Source organism: Neolamprologus brichardi, chromosome 19 (genome assembly GCF_056152115.1).
Source record: "Neolamprologus brichardi isolate AB-2024 chromosome 19, ASM5615211v1, whole genome shotgun sequence".
Lineage (NCBI taxonomy): Eukaryota > Metazoa > Chordata > Actinopteri > Cichliformes > Cichlidae > Neolamprologus > Neolamprologus brichardi.
This window is the reverse complement of record NC_142122.1, coordinates 1,859,159-1,879,838: the sequence shown is the minus strand read 5'-3', so window position 1 is coordinate 1,879,838 and position 20,680 is coordinate 1,859,159. Positions and strand designations below refer to the sequence as shown.

Genomic DNA, 20,680 nt, shown 5'->3' with positions numbered 1-20,680 from the left:
AAGGAAACAAAAGAATATGTCAGCTGTTGTTAGAGATGATTCAATAGTTTGTCCACAGCAACTCTGTAGAAGCTTGAGAATGATAGCAAACATGCAAGATTTGTTGCCAAGAAGGGGAAAATATTAAATGTGGTGCAAAAGAGAAGATGGATGGAGGTCGTGCAGCAGACATGTCCTACAACGATGCTCTGCTCTGTCTGTGCTCCCTTCTTTCCATAACTCTCCATCTGTATGAAAGCAAAAGAGCAGGATCCAGACTCCAGTCCCAGGTTTTCGCTCCAGCCGTGCTTTTGGAACCAGCAGCAGTAAATGCCTGTTTTGCCTGCCTCGCTCCTCTCTCCCTCCCTCTCCTCCTTTGCTGCGCGCTACTCTGCTCTGCTGCAGTGGATGGTCCTCACGTTGCGCTCGCAACTCGTCTTAGTGGAGGAGATCTGAGCATCTCGCGGTCGTTTTGCCACCCTTCTTTGCCTTTTTAGCCGTTCCTTTTGCCGGCCCCTTACCTTTTCTCAGAAGGTTTGGATCAATGTGAGGCAAAAGTCATAGGATAGATGAGAGAGCTCAGGAAGTCTTTAATCCCGCATCTCATGCACTATGACTGTCTAATCTTCTGCTGTCTCCAGATGACAGAGAAGCTTGTGGTCCTAGATGCCTCCTGCTTTTAGACTGTGTGCCAGGTAAGTTGTTTCTCTGGCTTCATGTTCATTCATGTTCGTCATGTGTTTGTTGTGGCAGCTTACAGAGAAGCTCCGTTTCCCCATTTCTCCCTGAAGGAGGCTGATATGTTGTCATGAGGAGATATTTTGGTGGAAGTTATGTGCAAACACAAGTCCAACACAGGCTGTATGTGACATATGTGCACCTGTCTCCAGTTTTGTGCTTTTATAATAGACCAGCTGAGCTTCTGTGCAAAAAAAAATCCTGCAGCAACTTAAAACTGTTAGTTCAGAGACAGCTCTGTTTACCTCCTGGTGCTGTAAAATGGTTTGCACGTTCCACATGCAGCCATAAATGATGTGGACTGACGGTAGCTCCATAAATGTGTGTTTGAGTCCCTCACTGTGGTTTTTGGGGAGGGGAAGCAGTGGCAGAGGTAGTGTACACACAGTGCGGTGCAGCAGGGATGATAACAATGAGATTGTGTGACAGCGCTGTGAGGAGAGGGCACTGCTGTGCGAGCGTGTGGGTGTGGGGGCAGTTGTATGTGTCTAATGTAAAGTTTCAGGGCTCTGTGTTGGGCGGCTTTTGTGAATGAAGTGCTTTTAGTCTGAATGCATGCGTGTGCATGCGTGTTTGTACTGTTGCGTGCGTGTTTCCCGTTCAACGCTATCGTTTGTCGCCGCTCCGCTCGCTGTGGTTGTGCCCTCACACGTAAGGGCACGCGCTCTCTTTTGGGAAACACTCGTCCGCGGCGCAGCGCCGTCTCCTCATCAGGTATTGGGTGGCGTTCCGCTGTGGGTGGTGACTTGGTGACGAATTACAACCTGGGTTCCCAGGTTCTCACCTACTGGTGTAAATCAGCTGCTTGGTGGAGCGCAGAGCCACAGCAGCCAGTTAGAGGAGATGCTTTGGATGTTCACTGCTGCACTGCAGACAGACTCACACTGAATCTACTTAGAGACACGATGTTACTCAGCCACAGACAGCGTGGGCTCAGTAAAGAGGCTCTTTATCTATCACTACACAGTATTTAAACAGATGGTTGTAATCCAAAGTGACATCCAGCAGGCTGTGTGGTGTTTTTGCAGATGCAGGTGGACCGATCCCCGGGGAATCATCACCCACTGTACAACTGTGCACATAATGCCACTATGCTAAGTGATTAAATGACATAATCTAAACGTGTGAACTATAAACACTAAATGCTTCTTCTGGCTCGTCTGCCATGCCCTCCCCCGGGCAGTGCTCACTACATGTGCAGGATTTTCCTCACACATGCACTCTGTTGTATGTTATTACTGTGTATAATGCTGCAAGCTGTGTGTGCATGTATCAGGACTCCATGTCACACTGAAGTGTCACTGTACTGCAGCTGTATGCATTCACCCTCAGCTCACCTGCTTGATTTTCAGCCTTTGCAGTTAAAACAGGAAAAAAAGCAACCAAGTGACTCAATGCATGGAACCAGTTTAAGTGTCAGTGAATTTCAGTTCATGTTCCAGACCCATAAATAATTGAGTTTCTTCATGGATCAGTAGAGTACTCGAGCACACATATGCAAAGCTTGAAGACTTCAAAGTTTCCTTACTAACCATAATGAAGGAATGTGTCTTTTTTGCAATATTTATTAGACCAGAATAAAATAAAACAGTATCCAAAGAAAAACACTGTCATTTGAATTTAACTCCATATTCTGTAAATAGAAATTGAACATTAACTCATTCTTAAACTCTTTAAACGAACGCAGTGACTACAGAGAAGATTACTTTGTTTTAATTAGTTTAAACACTTAAGAAACTATCATCAGGTTTTACAGTCCATGGTACAAATTTTAAGCATGGAGCTTATTCAATTCAATTCAATTCAATTTTATTTATATAGCTCCAAATCACAACAAAAGTCGCCTCAAGGCGCTTCATAGATACAGAGAAAAACCCAACAATCATATGACCCCCTATGAGCAGCACTTTGGCGACAGTGGGAAGGAAAAACTCCCTTTTAACAGGAAGAAACCTCCGGCAGAACCAGGCTCAGGGAGGGGCGGGGCCATCTGCTGTGATTGGTTGGGGTGAGAGAAGGAAGACAGGATAAAGACATGCTGTGGAAGAGAGACAGGGGTTAATAACAGATATGATTCAATACAGAGAGGTCTGTTAACACATAGTGAGTGAAGAAGAAACACCCAATGCATCATGGGAATCCCCCGGCAGCCTACGTCTATTGCAGCATAACTAAGGGAGGATTCAGGGTCACCTGGTCCAGCCCTAACTATATGCTTTAGCAAAAAGGAAAGTTTGAAGCCTAATCTTGAAAGTAGAGATAGTTATAGTTACTTATAAACTGTGGCCTGTGCAGCTATGATTTCAAACCTCAAAGAACACAACTAAGGCTTTGATTTTTATGCCGAAAGCATTTATCCTTTTGGAGGACACAATCTGCTCTTACCTCTCGTTTACTTAATGCGCTTTAATGTGCCTCCATGATTGGCACATGTGTTTAAACACGCACTTCCACTCATCACCTTCACAAACTCTTTTGCACAAAGCCTGAGTAATGAAACACAAGCTGCCAGTGTGCATGTGAAGCAGTTTGCACTGATCTTTTGCTTTAGTATCAGGAGTGGATCCACCACCTGCCACGACACCATCATTTCCCATATTTTGAAAGGTTCATGCATGTTAATAACAACACCCATGTATAAACCAGTCCGTGCTCTGCTAAGCTGCTGGGCTGTTACTTTATTCAGTACCTATTTGTTTTCGTCAAGCACCAAACTTGAGAAATCGTGTCTGTAGTATGTCACCTGGCTCACAATAACACGGAGCATAGTCGATTGTCTTGTCAGATAACTGCTCTGTGTGGCTTGTCCCTTTCAGCACCCTTAGAGGGAATTAGGATGGAGCAGGAATTAGACAGATACAGCTGTTAGCCCCACAAAAACCATGTTATTGCACAAAATGTTTTTTATGTTTTTTACACAATGATAATGCTGTTTCCTGAGGATGATTGGCATGGCCTGTGTTTGGGCTGAGGTCTTTTTATCTTAGCTAGTTTGGCCATTTCACTTCTGTTTGATGCACCGTCTCAAAGCGCCTGCATGAATTAAGCAAATGTTTTCCAGAAGAAGCCAGTAAAGAATGAAAAATGGACCAGTGGGTATTATTTTACATGCAAAATGATAAGTGCAGTAAAGATTGCACAGAAGCCTTCTGAGTGATTGTATCTGACGCGAACCGCCAAGAGCAAACACTGAAAACAGTCGCCGGCTATAAACAAATCAGAGGGAACATGACAGCGTGGAAGGAGTCCTGCAGCCTATCATCTCTCTGTCTCGACATGTAGCTGCAGCAGTATGGAATATCACCATCAGCACATTGTAATGCTAATCATTTCCTTCTACTGTACTGCATATTAGGAAACTCCATAATGGCTGTAACAAGGAGCTTTTAATTTAATTGTGCAAAGGCCTGGCAGTCAGACGCCGTACAGGAAGCGAGGGAGCTTGAAATGATTATTCGCCTGCAAAGGTTGCAGACAGGTTTTGGAAAACACTGATGCTACGGCAACAAATCAAGTTTGCAGTGCCCAGATTTCAAGGTTGGAGGTTGATTTTCAAAAAGGAAAAATATTGCCACAGTCCAATAGTGAGCAGTTACTGGAACGACAGAAGAGAGGAGAAGTGGTCGCATACATTTAATGCGGTGCAGCCTCGGGGACTTTACTGCAAAGGAATGCGTTCCTCTGAAGACTTCATTTGTTATGCATCATCATTTCAGCAGCTGACATGGATGAAAGCTGTGGCCGGGCCGTGCTGAGGATAGTCGCTGAGGATAACTGACGCACAGATGGTGGCCCGGCACCGACAATAAGTCACCAGTCAGTGCGGGGCATCCCACTCGCTGCAGACGATGAGCCACTGATATGAGTTGTCCTTTTTGTTGGTCGTGAATGTGTTTGCGTGAGGCGTGCTATCTAATGGGATAATTGCTTTGCTGGGATAATGGTTTTGACTCCAATCAGAGTCCAGCTGACTCCATCAGCGCTCTCATTTTGGAACACTTACCCAAAAACACACATGCATAAGAACACAGGCTGGACGCTATTGAGGTTCTGAGCAGCCGCCTCTTCAGAGGATCTTGAACTGAGCCCAAAAACAAAAATAAGAGAAGAAGAAAGCCTTCTGTTCTTCTTCTGCCTTGGCATCTCTCCCCTTCTCCTTCTGTGTGTCTGTCACTCACCAGCGCTCTCAGTCCACTATAGCTCTGCTTTTATCTCTCTCTCTCTCTCTGTCCCTGGGCAGTCAATAGGTTGCACTGCATCCTGAGTCCGAGCCAGAGCCCAGCCTCTGAGCCACAGGTAAAGCATTAAAGCCAAATGACTCATGCACTGAAACAGAACAAGCTCTTTGCTACTTGAAAGCACTGCTTGGGCTTCTTAAAAGTTTCACCTGAATAAGCTGCTCCAACTGCGATGCTTTCTCCCTTTAGCTGCACCGACAGTTAGCTGACACACCTTTGTGCCTCAAAGTCAAAGATGGGGTAGCACAAAGGGCAGTGTGTGTGTGTGTGTGTGTGTGTGTGTGTGTGTGTGTGTGTGTGTGTACAGAAACATGAATTAGAGTTTTTGTTTTCTTTGTTTTTTAATATTATTAGGTGGAGAATAAAAAGTACACACTGTTTATCGTTATTACCATTAACACAACGTCTTGAGATGGATCACTCTGATGGTCTGTGAAGGTTCTCAGTCATGCAGGTCATCGTAGTCAAAGGAGCTTGCAAAGAAAAGCGTCTGGACTTCTTTAAGTTGCTTGAAGACGTTTCACCTTCATCCGAGAAGCTTCTTCAGTTCTAAGGTCAAATGGTGGAGAGTCCCAGATTTAAACCTAGTGGGAGTTTCCCCCCACAGAGGGACAAAAGGACCCCCTGATGATCCTCTAATCGCCTGAGCCAAGGTGTGAAACTGGGTGTGGGTCCCAATCAGCCAGTGAAACCTGGCCCCACCTTATCATGTGATTTCCTGAGGTCAGATGGCCCAGGATGTGAGTGGGCGTTAAGGCGTCTGGGGAGGGAACTCAAAACTGGATTATAGATGGCAGACAGTTGGTGTCGTAAACCACCGCCTCTGTTCAAAGATGGTCGCTCACAGTGGACATAGATGCTTCTTTCACTCCTCTTTCAAACCATCTGTCCTCTCTGTCCAAAATGTGAACATTGGCATCCTAGAAAGAGTGACCTTTGACCTTTAGATGCAGATGAACAGCTGAGTCTTGTCCTACTCTGATGGTGCGTTCACTTGTTGTTCTGCTAAACTCAATAAATGCGCCCTGTAAGTAAATCGACCTGACTGTACTGTACTCGGAGTTTAAATAGGCAATTTGGGCAGATCACAAGTGCTATACAATATGAAGCTGATTATTGCACAGAACTCATTACACTTGGTTTCCTACCTTTCTAGCTTATTAGAAAAGAACGTGAATAACCAGTTTATATAAAATTATTTTAAATCCACACTAATGTGCCTTCACTTTGTAGCTCTGCTTTAGCTAAGATCTGGATCTTTGCTCCTTCATTCACATATTTCCATCATATATTATGGGTGAGGTTGGGTTTGGTACTTGGACTGCTCTGTTAATTTGAAGCACCTTAAATGCAGTTTAATGTAGTATTTCATCATCACATTGTCATCGATTGGGGAGACTTCATTGCCATGGCAATGATAATAACCAGCGTCAGCGCGAAGCTGAGAAATTAACAACTCTGTGACGTTTTATTGACTCATCCATCCACCTGGGCTCCCTCTGGTTACACCGCACAGAACAGAGTGATTATTACTCCAGCGAATATTAAAATATGTCATTTTTGGGAATTTGCCAGAATGACTAATGCTCTTCTTCATGTGAGAACAGTTTTGATATTTCAGAGAGCCACTTCTGTGTTATCCTCTTGTCCCCCTGCTGTCCTGGAGATGTGTCATCCAGTGCAAAAACCTTCGTTTGAAGCAAAAAAGTTAACTTTGAAATATCCAGCATGTTCCCAAAACATAGAAAATGTGATTAATTGGGGAAATGCTCAGAGTATAATTCAAAAACAATAAAACTGTGTATAACAGGCTGTCTGTTAGAGTTGAATGCTACACAGAAGCGTCACTGTATTACTGTGTGCTGCACAGGCTGCTTTCTCCATGCTAAACATCATGAGTGTGAAATATCCGCCACCTAAAGTGTGTCAAATACAGTAATGATGCAAGAGCATCATCCAGCTCGTTTCTTCGCTAAAGTTTAAATCGCCGTGTTTGTTTGACACTGCAACGCAGGGCCTTGCTCCCTTAGTTGCCATGGAGACACCATTAGGCAGTGGTGCCGCAACGATTTTTGTATTTCTTTGCATAACCCCATGCCAAACCGTGCTGGTTCTCGGGGACTCGCCCGTGCCAACTGCGTGCGTGGGCGGATAGATGGGTGCACGTGCATGTTTTTGTGACTGAGAGCGAGTGGGAGAGAAAAGAAGAAAGAGATCAAAACAAGGTGGGAGGGATTGAGAAAATTAACACAAAAAAAGGGGCGAAAGAGTGACAAGGAGAGAAATGAATGATGGGGTGCACTGGAAACGCACCCACGCACGTGCACTGGCATATACGTGCTGATCAGACACACAGTAGCTGTGCACGTACGCCCCCCCAGCAGCCATGACTGGAGTACACGCGTGCGAGTGAGCACGGTGACCGCGTGGGTGGAGGGATGCCGCAACAGTGCATCTTATTTTGCCTTCAGTTTGATCCCTGCAGCCCCCTCACGGGAGCTTCTCGCTGCGTTACCGGTTCACATGGTATGATGCCAAATGCAAACTCGCTTCCAATTTTGTCGCGGATGAGAAGCTGATAATGACTCCAGTGGTTTTCAGATTCCTGAAAAGTGTAACGACTTGTTTTATGAGAGGAATGGCTGCATATTGATGTATGGCACAGCGCAGCATAAAAAGGGCTCATTCAGTTACTCGTGAGTAGGAAATGATTTCTCTTCATCGGCTTAAACTAGTCCCTTAAGACTATTTCCCTTAATGCAAATAATTATTGGAGAGGACCAATTTTTTTTTTCACAAGCTGCAGCTGTTTCCTGACATTCATTACTGAAAGTCAGCCTGATTTCTTCTTCTGCTCCAAGTCTGAAGTGAGAATGACTGAAGAGAGACGTGTTAATCAGATGCGATGTGTTAAAATATTGTTTCTGCAGGACAAATCTGGCTTACCAGGTTTGCACGTTGTCTGAAGAGACTTTCAGCCTAATATTTTTAATATGTGCACAGTGAAATCTTCTGTGTTGTCTTGCATGCATTGTTGCTTTTGGTCAGCAGATGACACTGTTGGACACATTTCATGAAAACACTGTAAATGTGGCACGGTGCTGTGGTGGTTAACACTGGAAGGTCTTGGGTTTGAATCTATGAGCTTGGGTGAGGTCTTCAAGTGTGGGGTTTGCGTGCGCTCCCCGTGCCTGCATCGGTTTTCTCTCCACTCCAGCTACCTCCCACAATCCAAAGACATGCATGTTGGGTTGTCTGGTCATTTTAAATTGGCCATAATAGGCTGTGATTGTGAGTGGCTGGCTGACCTCCGCGTAGATTTAGTGATTTTGCCTTTTCAGTTTGGACTCAGTGGCTCGATGGTGTAGTGGTTAACACATTTGCCAGCACATGAAAGGTCTGTCATAAAAACCCAGCCTCAGGGGACACAAGCACAGACAAATAGGAGGGTTGTGAGAAGAACAACATCCGGCGTAAAATCTGTGCCAAATTATACGTGTTCATCCATCTGCTGTGGTAACCCTTTGGGAAATAAGGGAGCAGCCAAGAGTTAATTTTAATGGTTTAATTTCCCTTTCCTATTATTAGTTTTAGCATTAGTTCAGCTACTTTCATTATTGTTGTAATACACGTGGGTGGTATTGATTAGCAGCAGATTTAAGTTCTGAAGAGAAAATAATAATACACATTAGTCACATTAGTTCTGCTGGTTGTGTAGAAATAAAAATATACCAAACTGACTAAAACTGAAGACATTTCCCTTAATTTTTTATATAAACATTTGTTTATTGTATTTTGATTTGTCCACCATGTGATTTAATGTAGAGATGGAGACCCTAGCTGTGGCGCTGTGGTAGATGCATATGAAAGTAGACGAGTGGTTTCTCTCTGTAGTCTATAAGTGCAGGACGACAGGCTCCCTTGATGGCACAGTACTTGTTCCAGAAGATTGCAGCAGCAAAAACTGGAAATGGTTAGGCTTTCTGCCAAACACTTTAGAAATACCTGTTATTGTGTTGGACTGACGCACTTCCAGTATATCAGTACACGGCTCCTTTTAAAAATAAACCGGGTAATGAGAGGGGATGGAGTCCCTGCTATAATTCACAAAAACACACCTTAAACCTGATAATGTGTAAGCTGGTGAAGGTATGTTGTTGTTCATTTGATCTGTGAAATACTCCACAGATTGCCCTCAGAAGGACAGCTGACTATTGTAGGACATAATAATAACCTTTAATATTTATTTACAGTCCTCCTCTCCTTTACGCCTTTCTGAGCTACAATATTTATACTGTATACTGTTTATAAGTTTGGGGAAACCTGCAGTCAGCTGAGACTGAAGAAGCCACCTGGATGAGTGACGAAACGTTTCTCCCACAAAACGCTACGTCCAGATGAACAGAATCAACTTTTGGAGAATTAATACTAGGATTTTATATATGATCAGTTTCTCTCTATTAAAAGGATACACACCACAGGCTTTAACTGCTACTTAAAAAGACTTACTTGACCCAGCAGTCTTAGCTAATTATAGGCCAATCTCCAACCTTCCTTTCATATCAAACATCCTTGAAAGAGTAGTTGTCAAACAGCTAACAGATCATCTGCAGAGGAATGGTTTATTTGAAGAGTTTCAGTCAGGTTTCAGAGCTCATCACAGCACAGAAACAGCTTTAGTGAAGGTTACAAATGATCTTCTTATGGCCTCTGACAGTGGACTCATCTCTGTGCTTGTCCTGCTAGACCTCAGTGCAGAATTGGATACTGTCGATCATAAAATTTTAATATATTAAATACACTGGTGCTATTAAAGGAAATATGCTGGAATGGTTTGAATTGTGTATATATGATAGACTTGGTGATGGAGTTCCACAGGGCTCTGTGCTGGGTCCAGTACTTTTTACATTGCACAGTATTATTAGAAAGCGCTGCATACATTTTCACTGCTATGCAGATGATACACCGCTTTATGTATCCAATGAAGCCAGATGACACTAATGAATTAAAGTGTAGGCATGTCTTAAATACATAAAGACTTGGATTACATCGAATTTGCTGCTTCTAAATTTAGATAAAACTGCCCTAAACATCTTAATAACATGGTATCTAACCAAACACTTATTCTGGATGGTGTTACCTTGGATTCCAGGAATGCTGTGAGGAATCTCAGAGTCATTTTTCACCAGGATGTGTCCTTCAAATATGCAGGACTGCTATCGTTCATCTGCACAATATCTCTAAAGTCAGAAACATTTTGTCCCAGAGTGATGCCAAAAATATTAGTTCATTTTATAACTTGTAGACTGGATTTCATGGTCCGGGGTCTTTAATCTATTATTGCGAGTTTATGGACTTTTAGTTTGCTTCTTAGTTTGCATATTGTTAACTTTTGCATCTCTGTGTTCTTTCAGTAGTGTATTTAATCTTTAATCCTTGGAGTTATTTTTTCTCTTTGTCAGTTCCCCTGTTGTTCAGTTCAGTCTTCTATCTGGATTTCCCTTTTTAGTTACTGCTTATCACCTTTTTTATTTTGGTAGTCATTTGTAGTTTTAGTTTCTCTCATGTTGACTTTGATTGTTGTCACCTGCGTTTCATTACCCAGTGTCTTCCCATCTGTGTTTGTCTGTGTTTGTTGCTCTTCCTGATGTGACCCCTTCCTCTTTATTTTAATGCATCTTAAAGGGGATGCAGTTGGTGCAGACTACAGTGGGACTTCAAGTAATGCACTGACCATTACTTCTATTCACCTCATTTCACTCCCCATACAGCGTTTACTGCATATACCACTGCAGCGTGTCATTAAATATGTCTTCTCTCTCTCCTAGTACATGCTTTGTCCCGTCTCCCTATGCTCTCTTTTGCTTTGCTTTCATTGCATCTGCAACGACAAAACGCGGTGCATCATCAGGACTTCATGTCTGAGCACTACAGGTATCTTTTACTATCAGTGTGCTGGATTACATTTGTTGATCCAAGTCATGATCTTTTCCTAAATATAGCAAAGTCCAGTTGGTACGCTGTAGAGTAGGTGTCTAAAGACCAAACAGGGAGTAGAAGTGAACTTAAACATGCAACTGATGGCAAAAACGATGCTTTCACTCAGGACACAAACTGCTGTCTCATAACATAACAATTACTGTACAAGCATTGAGTGTATTTTTATGCTTTGATCTTCCTCATTTGGTAAGGCCAACGGTCAAAATTGGTCGTGCATAAGAACTGAAATTGGCTTTTAAATTTATAGGAGCCTTCATGATGGACTACTGTGCCTTTGAAGCTGCTGCTCTGTTATTGCTATCAGTCTTTTTCTGTGCGTTGAATTGAGACACTAAGCTCTGGCAACCATTTCAGTATGAAGTCTGATTTGAGGACCCATTGTGCTCCCTATAGACAGGCAGCCAGGGAAGATTCTGTGGGTCAAAGGTGAGACTGCACACTCATGGAGAAAATGAAGTCATCATAGCTAGGATTTGAGAATTAAAGAGACAGAGAGCAGCAAAGGAAGTGTGAGTGTTGTTATCTGTCGAGATAACAAAGGGCCTGGTCGGGGGTGACTTCCAGGTTAAAGTCCACTGACTGAAACGTTTTATATTTCCAGCTGTGAACGCTGTAATGCAGAGAGCATTTTTACACTAACCGTACTGATAGCTAAACCAAACCAAATCCAGCATCTTTCATCATGCATTTGCTTAACTAGCTTAGATTGATAACTAATCATAAGGCAAAGAACCCCAAAGATGCAAGTGTGTCTATCTTCGAACGCAGGGACATACAGTATGCCAACATTGACTTTAATGAACACTGAAACCGGTCATCATCCAAATAGTTTATGAACACTGACCCTCTGGAGCTCGACTGTCCCCAGGAGACTGGTAGGAGAACCTTTTCTGCTGTCTAGAAGACTTTTTTTATTCCTCATTTACTTTGTACATGTTTTCTCTTATCTGCCCACGTCCACAAAGCTCTGCACATATTCTTCCTCTGTGTCCTGAGTATCTCTTCCTCTTGTTTACTCAGTGAGTTTTTCAGCAGCATAAGCAATTATGCTGAAATTATTTACTCCTGTAAATCCTTTCTGAAAGTCTCCCTTTGACTTTTGGCCAAGAAAGGACTTAATGCAAGTGTGCAGTTTTGATACAACAGACATCAAATCGCACAAACCGACCATCCAGATCTCTTCAAAGGTAATCCGATGTTCCCTCAGAAGCCCTGCTCGTGTCGCTCTCTGTCCATGCCTTCATAAAGCTTACATTAACACACAGATGGTGCATGTGAGACCAGCTAAGGGCTGTATGAAGTGCCACATTGTGATCTAGCCTGTTTGTTGCTGCTGTCACATCACTAAGCTACGTGATAAACCAACTAATTAGGTGGATGTAATATGTGCAAATCAACTGTTTGAAATTCCAACAAATAATAAAGTTGATTTAAGTTTGTGTGATGTTGTCATGACCACGCGAAAGGCGATGTAGAGTTACACGGTTCACTTTGCAGTCTGCATGCAGCAGGTTTGCAGATGTATTAGAATCACATTGCAATTCATTAGGTACGCCTGTTTCACTGTTTCTTAATCACGTGGCATCAACAGTGCACTTAGACTGATCACAGAGGTCAGAGGACCAGACTGCAATCTGATAGGAAACCAGCAGTAATCCCAGTAATGACTTGTTATAACCAAAGTATGCAGAAGAGCATCTCTGAATGCACAACGTGTCAAACCGTGAGGATGATGGGCTGCAGCAATGGGAAACCGAACCGGCCGTCGCTCCTGTCAGCTAAGAACAGGAAACAGAGGCTACAAATCACAGAGGCTCACCAGAAGGTGACAACAGGAGCCTGGAAAATCACTGCCTTGCCTGAGGAGTCTTGACATTGATATGGTAGGGTTAGAATTTGGTGTAAACAACGTGAAAGCATGGATTCATTCTGCCTTGTACCAACGGTTCAGGCTGCTGTTAGCTCAGTGCTGTGGGTGGGGGATAGTTTCTGTGGCACACACAGCACACCTGAGTGTTGCTGATCATGCCTATCCCTTCATGACCACAGTGTACCATCTTCTGATGGCTGCTTCGAGCAGGAGTTCACTGTACTCAAACAGCCTCCACAGTTACCAGATCTTAGAGGCACCTTTGAGATGTGGTGGAACGGGAGATTCTCAAGGTTATTATCGTTAACAAAAACTAATGAAATAACAAAAACTAGAAGTGAAAAAACATTTTCGTTAACGGAAATAAAAATAAAAACAAAAAAGGAAAACTAACTAAAACTACAATGAGTGTTCACAAAACTAAAATTAACTGAATTTATAGCAAAAATGTGTTTAGTTTTCATTGATGTGTGCGTGTCATACAATAGTCAAGGGTGAAAATGAAGTTTAGTTTCCAGATTTTTTTCTTGCTGTGTCTCATTATGCCAGCAGGTGGCAGCACGTTAGTCGAGTCGTCTGTGTCGCTGCTCCGTCCACGCGCAGAATCATGTCAGGAAAAGTCGGAAGAAAGCGCCAGAGTCCAATTTGGGATTACTTTGAATATGACTGTGTTTTGGATAAAGCAAGTGTCTTGTAGTGGAAACAGACAAATTATGAGGGACATTTCTAAAGGGAAAAAAATCCCACAAACCTTAAAGTGCACTTGAAAAGCTCACACAAGAAGGCTAACCTAGCTTACCTTGAGAAGGTAAGGGAGCACACTCAACCCTCATCCCCAGAAACAGAAGCTAACCCCAGGCAAGGCAGCGTGATGCATCCCGAGACAACAGGACGGGGATATCTACACAACTGTGTGAGTCAATTACCTTCAAAAAGTTTATCAATTCACTTGAACCAAAATTACGAACACCCGGTGCTGCGAGAGTTAATAGTCTCATTGGGGCCAAGATATACATTTTATAGTTGCCTGGTATCAATGGTTGTTCATCTGCCTTTATTTATTTATTTATTTATTTATTTATTTAAAGAACCCATAGGTGGGAATGTGAGTTGTCTGTCTCTGCGTGTTAGCCCTGCGACAGACAGGCGACCTGTCCAGGGTGCAGTATGGTAGCTGGAATAGCAACATACCCAAGGACGAGCAGAATGACTGATATGATGAAACTGGCATTTTGTTACACTTAATTATTGCAAACACAACTAAAACTATAACTGAAACTAATCAAAACTAAACTGAAACTAAGGATTTTCAAAAAAATAAAAACTAAACTAAACTAGCAAACAATTGGTAAAAACTAATTAAAACTGATATAAAATTGAAAATCTGAAGTCAAAACTAAATAAAAATAAAAACTAATGAAAATTGCAAAACTATTAAAACCCTGGAGATTCTCATCATGAATGCAGCTGAAATCTCTGCACCAACCGTGAGATGCTGTCGTGTCAGCATGGACCAAAATCTCTGAGGAATGTTTCCAGCCGCTTGCTGAATCTGTGCTTTGAAGAATTAGCTTCTGAAGAGAGGGCATACGATTATGATTGGTTTATATGTTTCCTAGTTTAATAGATATTAATTCTATGACCTCATTAGACAATTTCTTAAAGAGTTTCTAGTCCTTTCTAGTTATTATCTAGAACATACGGATCTTTTCACAAGTTTTAGAATCAATGATGAGTAAAATAAAATGGTCTAAAATAAAGTCTCTACAGTCAGTTCATATACTTGCTATTCAGGGTTCTTCGAGAGGTTTCTCTCTCGCTTATAACGCCTCTGACCATTTCAGCATAAAGTGACAGATCTGCAAGAACCTGAAGAGATTAGAACAGGCCAGATCATATTTCTTCCATAAAGTGTCAAAGCTGGAAAAGTGGTCAGCATCACAGAGGGCTGTGAAATACCTCAGACCCAGTCTTCTCCATTGTGAAAAGGTCAAATCCACTGTGGAGGGTGGAAAGAGCCCAGAGAGAAAACTGTAAGATATTTAAAGTAAAGGCAAAATTGAATCTAAATTCTAAGAGTAGCAAGGACAATTGGGTTAGAGGAATGGCAGGACGGTCCTAATGGATGAGATGACTATGCCGAGGCAGGAAGAGTAGATAAATGACATGACAGAGGCTCTGAAAAGGCCCCGGTCTGTCTCAGGAGTATTAAACCAGAATGAAGCCCAGTAATAATAGATAAATACATAATAAATATATTTAGGAAGGCATCCTACATCCCGAGGGCACTGGAGAAAGACGTTGCTCACTTTCAGCATTTTATCTGAGAAAATGAAGCTAAAATAGCCCGTTCTTTTTCTCCAGACCTAACACGTGTTTAATGGGCACTTTTTTTACAGTAATGGCTACGTTAAGGCATTACGCTTTGCACCGGTCCAACACGGGTTAGCTCTGTGGAGGAGGCAGCATTAATCCTACCAGGAAAAGAGAAGCGTGCCCTGTGACTGTGACGTTTCCAGCACTGGGCACCTGTAAGCCTACATTCAAGACTTGATGTTTTCTCAGAGTTAAAGTGAGTTGAAATGCTGCATCTTTACTCTACCTTTGACTTCTGGAGAGCAATCTCACGTCACCAGGTCCAAGTTACCATTGGATGCACCTCCAGGTCTTTGTGAGGCTGCTGATGTTTCACGTTTTCTACAAATTTCTAAAAACAAAAAGGAAAAACGGACTTGTGTCGAATCAGGAGTCTTTGTAATTATAGTAATTATTAGCTTTTCATAAGTAATAAGATTTAAGTAAAAAGCCAAACACTTGCAGTAGCTGAACTTTTCGTTTCCAGTCAATGGTCCAGTAAGTCCTTTCCAGCCCTTTGGAGAGCTTTTTCCTCTGGACTAGAAGTGATTTGGTGAAACACGAAGATAACTGGAGCAGAAATTAGATGCATGTAGACTGATGGTGTGGCTCCTCATAATGGATTGTGTGCATGGGTGCAGATGCAGCAGAAAGCTCATTTCCAACAGGAGCACACATATCAACAGGCGGGATGATTTTACCCCACCGGGGGTGTTCGAAATATGTCTCTTAGTCCTTTTCAATGAATGAGATGTTGAAAAACATCCACAAGCCACATTTCTAAACCCTGACCAAGACTGCCCACTGTCACCGTTTGTTTTCCTCACATCAGAGAGAAGGTTGTTGATAATTGTCCCGACAAAGTGACCAAATGCGCTGCCACGAGCTACAGCAGTGCAGAATATCCGAGTCACTTTAGTGCCATCTATTTCAGCCGCTCCTGGCCTTCAGTCAGTCATCACGAGAATGCAATTACACCCACTCCCCCAAAGCTCCTATTAATAGCTGCAGATAAATCATCAATGCGTTCGACAATACAGACGAGCAATGATGGCAATGACCCAACAAATCAAACCTGATTGTCCAAAAAAAAACAGTTTTCACATTTACGCCCTCTCCACGTGGGCTCTGTAGGAGCGTGACACCTCTGGGATGATCCGGTGGCGATCTAACACCTTCATTTCCAGGTCGGTGTGAGCTGAGCAAAACATCGACAACCACCACCCCCTCCTCCTCCTCCTCACAGCTGATCTGTAGAGGATGGAGCCAGAGACCTGCTGACTAGTAAGAGGCAGGGTCATTAGGCCAGGTGGTGCTGCTGTGATACCTGCTGTGCAGCACATGTCTGGCATTAACACCTACAGACACGACTATAGATAAGCACAACTCGGATCATTAATCATTGTTCCAGTAAACTGCAATCAGGTCTTCACCTGTTGTGCCGTGGAAGGCTCTCCTCTCCAGGCTGGTATTAGCCAGAAGGAACGACTTGTGTTCACTTCAAATATAAAGATTCAAACAGAGATGGACAAATGTCAGTCTTAACTACTGATATTGTGTTATTATTGTTAATACTGTATGTGGTAAGATCAAAGTCTGTTTTAAAAATGGCAATTATTATAAACTGTAAGAAGTTTGAAAGCTGAATAATGCCACCTGTTAGGTTAGGTCCAGTGTAGCGTACAGCTTGGTGGGTTTTTGTAAGCCGATGTTGCTCTTGTCACTCGTGGCCAGTGTTGGTCAAGTTACTTGAAAAAAGTAATCAGTAACTAATTACTGATTACTTCCCAAAAAAGTAATCCCGTTACTTTACTGATTACTTATTTTCAAAAGTAATTAATTAGTTAGTTACTTAGTTACTTTTTAAAAACATGATAGATCTTTCAGCCCAATTCTACTTTTTCTACATAATCATCATACAAAATGTAATCAGATGGAAAAGTCTCTTTTTAAAACTTGTTTTATTAGTTTTAATCTTTTAACTTTATGCATCAAGCAAAAATTTAATTATATGCAACATTCTCTGACTGGAAGAAATTAGTTTAATATTTAAACCTATTTTCTGCACATTCCAGCACATAAAATAAAATATTTTGTGTGTTTACACTCAGTCTTTCAAATAGATGCAAGTAAAACACAGCAGAAAATAAATAAAGTCAAAGACTAGCGGTCCTGTTGCTCTATTTTCACCTGTGAAGCAGGAGTGGGGTAGGCGGAGGGTTACCCTGGTGCAGGTGTGCAGCGGTCAGTGGAAGAATCATTGACTGTAGAAAACATGGACGACGCGACCCCGCCTCCTACCATTGTGCAAAAATGAAGCCAAAATACCCCGCTTGTGGAGGCTGCCATCTTGCAAATTTGGAGCCAGAGTCTGTGCAGTAGTGACTTGAGGTGGAGCGACTGTGTAACGCTCCCGCCCACACACCCGCTGGACGTGACCGCAAACACGCCCCCTACACTTTTTACGTAGCCCGGCTGCTCAAGTTTTTCTGCTGGTTTACCGCGACTGACGACTCGTTTAATTAAGGTAAATACAACCATGTCACTGTTATAAAAAAGACACACAGCTCATCATCTTATAGTTCTAAAATCACTCTGTTGTTAATTCGTTAGTTAGATTAGCCGCTAGCATACGCACTGTGTTGGAGGCTTGTTGGTAGCTAGTTATGCTACACACCTGCTACTCTTAATAGTCTTCAACACTTATGGTTTTTTTTAATCCATTTTTAGACAGCTTTTCGTGTTTTCGTAGCGTAAACGCTGGTCCTCCTCTCAGAGCCTACGCTCTATCTGCTATTCGCGAACAGAGATACGCAAGTTCCTCCGTGACTGCAGCTGTCAGTCAAAGCTGTTATGATGACGTTTCACCCCAATTTAACATCACCGCGGTAGGAATTAGAATCAAACTTATGGGAAAGGAGACCCCTTGAACATCAATCAGCGTGATGAGAACTATTGAAAACAAAAGAAAGAATCTTTGGAAAAAAATTATCTAAGGAGAATTAATTTATTTTAGTCTGACCCCAGTCCCATCCGCTAACATGGAGGAGGCGGGGTTTATGACCTATACTGCAGCCAGACACCAGGGGGCGATAGAGACGTTTTGGCTTCATTTTTGGGGACCTGTCGCATCGTCCATGTTTTCTACAGTCAATGGGAAGAATCTACGAGTTTCCCATTACGTCATAGCTACTCGGTGCTTGCTCGGAAGTTTAGGGGTTTTTTTCGCTGTAAAAAGAAGTTTTCTTCCCACGCACAACGGACACTAATGTTTTTGTCACTTTTTATGGAATCAAACTCAAAATAAGGTCAGTACTTCCACGCTTTAAACGCTGCACGCTCATACTCTCTCTGCACTCGATATATGATCCATTATTGATCTGCACACAGCTGTTGTCACGAACGTCGCACTCGCTTACGTCACTGTCATGAGACATTCTTGCAAAAAAATCACGGTTTTAGTAACGCAGTAACGCAGCGTTCCTACGGGAAAGTAATGGTAATCTAATTACCGTTTTTGCAATAGTAATCCCTTACTTTACTCGTTACTTGAAAAAAGTAATCGGATCTCTGCTCGTGGCACTTTATTCTGGAAAGCAGCCATGTGATAATGCAGTTGGATAATTCTATAAAGAGCAGGAAACCTCAGAGCAGACGTACTGAAGCAGGAACTTGTTTTCAGTAGTCAGAAGGACTTAAAAATAAAATTCAAATTCTGCAGTTTTAATGTTGAAGAAAGATATAGTGACCTGAAGATGCTGAGGATATCAGACAGCCCGGGCCCCGTGTAATCGCTGGATTCGACCCGTGTTTGGGTTTCACGATGCTCTGTCTCCTGAGTTCCAATCTGGCTGTTTCATGTTGCGAGAAACGATGAACTCGTTTGATCCAGATCCACTGGATAAACGAGACAACTGTCGGTGTCATCTAAGAGTTGTTAGACAAAGACGGCTCTCGATTTGCTCGCCAAAGTGTAAACCAGCTCTGTCAATGGCGATGGGGGAGCTGTGTCAGCGTCCTGAGCTGTCTGAGTGATTTCAGGGAACAGATGCACTGTACAGATGGGCGCTGGTCTTTTTTTTATTAGCAGGCATATGAAGCAAAGTCTCAATGTGCCCACGGGGCTTTAGAAAGCTTGCATTTAGGATATGATTCAGGCTGGCAATAAGGGCCTGTTTCATCTTCTCTCTAATGTGCCAACATTGTTTTAGAAGTTGCGTCAAATGAATTCAAAGGATAACGTCCACTGCTGCACATTAGCATGAAGATTTCAAGAGCCTATAAAGGTCGATCTCTCACAGGGCATCCGTCTTGATTTTCTTAATGAATAGAACAGAGACGAGATCGATCTTCGCTGTGATGTGCCAGCCTGAATCATTTGAGTACGTGAGGTTACGAGCTTTACACTTTTTTACATCGGTGAGCGGCTGGCTATTCTGTGGATTGTTTCGGCGATCATATCATTCAATCTTTATCCTTGAAATTGTCCTGCAGCGTCTGGTGCACAGCAGGGTGACGTGGGGACTAATTAAAACAGGAAATGTTGAAGACTTTACGCGTCGTTCTGTTTACACATCTTAAGGGTCATAAAGCCTTTTGACTTCAGAGGGAGCTGCGTGACATTTAATAATTGCAGTGGCGGCTGAGGCCAGAAAACTGTCTGTGCTATGTTAGAACAGAAGTGAGCTTACGAGAGCTCAGTGTGAAGTTTTGACCTCTCTGTGGTTGCTCTGCATTGTGGGTAATCTAGTGGCCCAGAGTTGACAGGCAACATTTTGAGCAAACTCGGGTTCAGCTGCACTTTCTACTTTTCCAGGCGGAAGCACACACCTGATCTGCCACCTCTTGCTGCACTGTGGCCTGCAGCGTGATGTCGAGCTTTACAGCAGCAACAAAGGCCGTCTAATTCACACACGCACGCACACACACACACACACACACACACACACACACACTATAACAAACACCAAATGTTCCATCATTCGTGCATCGCCGTGGCTCCTGCCAGGCTGATTAGATGCTCGGCCTCAAAACCATTACAGCATTGATTGGAATCATATTTTGTTGCAGGGGTGGCAGATGCTGATCGACAAGCAAACTCCCAGGCATGTTCCACATATGGGAGTAGATGTGCCTGCCATTAATTAAATCACTCTGGGATAGAGACCGCCGGTGGATGATGGCTTTTATTCGAGGGGCATAAATCACTGGCATTGTGGGAAAAATGCAAATGACGCCTAAGCAAAGTGCGCCTGTCCCCCGAGTGTTCTTTGATAGGAAGGAGTTACTCGGTACCGCTCCGTCACCGTGATTTAAACTGCACGTCTCTTTGCAGCCGCGGTCTATATTTTATGACTCGGAGCAGCTCTTTGCTTTAATCTCACGCAGATTCATGCATCTCACATGCAAAGCATGAAGCTTTTGCACTCAGGCGCCCCTCTTATTCATTTAAATTCCCATCATGTGTTTGTTATGATCACTGCTCTGTTACCGGGTCGCT

General features: G+C 42.9%; 1 protein-coding gene across 6 annotated transcripts in view; it reads left to right on the top strand.

Moving 5' to 3' along the window:
* The first annotated feature begins 376 nt into the window (after positions 1 to 376).
* The window catches only part of dlgap2a (discs, large (Drosophila) homolog-associated protein 2a), a 128,524-nt gene continuing 108,220 nt past the window's right edge, over positions 377 to 20,680 (top strand). For 3 of the 6 annotated variants that reach the window (XM_087832791.1, XM_087832790.1, XM_035912020.2), the window contains exon 1: positions 377 to 674. The gene's annotated coding sequence lies outside the window, so the exon portion shown is untranslated. The remainder of the gene's footprint in view (positions 675 to 20,680) is intronic. The other 3 variants (XM_087832792.1, XM_035912023.2, XM_035912022.2) reach the window with 1 other exon arrangement.